The sequence below is a fragment of the Alligator sinensis genome, unplaced genomic scaffold (genome assembly GCF_000455745.1).
Source record: "Alligator sinensis unplaced genomic scaffold, ASM45574v1 scaffold417_2, whole genome shotgun sequence".
In the NCBI taxonomy this organism is placed as follows: domain Eukaryota; kingdom Metazoa; phylum Chordata; order Crocodylia; family Alligatoridae; genus Alligator; species Alligator sinensis.
Genome location: NW_005842456.1, coordinates 623,917 through 625,245, shown reverse-complemented (window position 1 = coordinate 625,245; position 1,329 = coordinate 623,917). Strand labels below are relative to the sequence as shown.

Genomic DNA, 1,329 nt, shown 5'->3' with positions numbered 1-1,329 from the left:
GCCGGCAGCCAGAGAGAAAGGAGTTCCCTGAGCAAAGATGCGAGAACCGCAGGTACAGCCCATGCCGGGTAAAGGTTGGCAGCTCTGGGACATGTGAGCAATGTGGTTTCAGCCGGGCGGCTTTAAGTTGAGTTATAGCCTAGGGGCTTGTGTTTTGCATTGTTGTTGTTGTTATACCGGTGGTTTGGGAGAGGCTAGTAGGGGATGGAGGAGGCCTCATAGGGGACCCACAGCAGCGTGGGGACCCCAGCACCAGTAAGGGCACTGCGTACGGGGTGCATAGACCCCAGCCCCAGAGAGGGGCGACTGAGAAGCCCTAGTGCAGGCGGAGCGAGCCCCAGAGAAGGGGACAGCTTGCTGGTGAGCCCCGAGAGAGGGCGGCATTATAGGAGAGACCCGAGAGAGGGCAGTTTGATTGAGAGGGCCCAGTGTGGCCACGGAGAGCCCCAGGAGTGGGCAGCATTCCTGAGCGGGCCCAGTGTAGCCACGGAGAGCCCCAGGAGAGGGGCGGCATTACCAAGAAGGCCCAGGGTGGGCACGGAGAGTCCCAGGAGGGGGCAGCAGTACTGAGAAGGCCTGAAGAGGGGGCAGCATTGTGGAGAAGACCCTGGAGAAAAGGGCAGTATTATTGAGAAGGCCCCAGAGAGAGGGCGGGGCTGCAGAGGAGCCCTGAGAGAGGGCAGCGCTACTGAGAGGCCTCCGAGAGAGGGTGAGTGTAGACCTGACAGAACAACGTCTATTCCACCTGCGAGGCTTGGGGCATGGTATTGGGGTGGTAGGAGCCACGCATAGCCCATAAGGGTAGGGTGCCCGGGAAGCACCCATCGTAGAGTGAGACCCATGAAGAGTCCGGGAAACCACGGGGTCTGAATCAACACCGAGAAGTGACCAAGAGGGCGTAAGGCAGTCTCCCAATCTTATTTAAACATCAAAGACGTGGCGGGTGAGAATTGGAGCGTGCCCTTGGGCTGACTTGGCACGGAGGAAGGGGGCCTTAAGGGGATCATGACCCTCCTGGAAGACCCTGCTGTGACGCCGTGATTAAAAAACAAAAAAACCCAAAATCACTTTGTAAAATATTCTCAAATCCATGTTCCTCCACAAGTAAAACAAAAGACCACTATAAAGAGAGAGAGAGAGAGCGAGACCAGGACAGCAATCAGTTGGACAATGTCTTATTGATATATCTACAGTGTTAAAGCAAATCTCTTATCATCATAATAATAAAGTGAACTCTAAATACATGTTTCATGAATATATATTTTGCTGCACTCCCACAGGGGTTATGGCCCCCCAATGGAGTTTGGCCCCAACACCAGGGCTGCAACC

At 55.0% G+C, this 1,329-nt stretch overlaps 1 long non-coding RNA gene across 1 annotated transcript in view; it reads right to left on the bottom strand.

Annotated features, from left to right (window-relative positions):
* The window catches only part of LOC112551400, an 8,683-nt gene that overhangs the window by 5,574 nt on the left and 1,780 nt on the right, over positions 1-1,329 (bottom strand). The gene's annotated exons all lie outside the window — the stretch shown is intronic.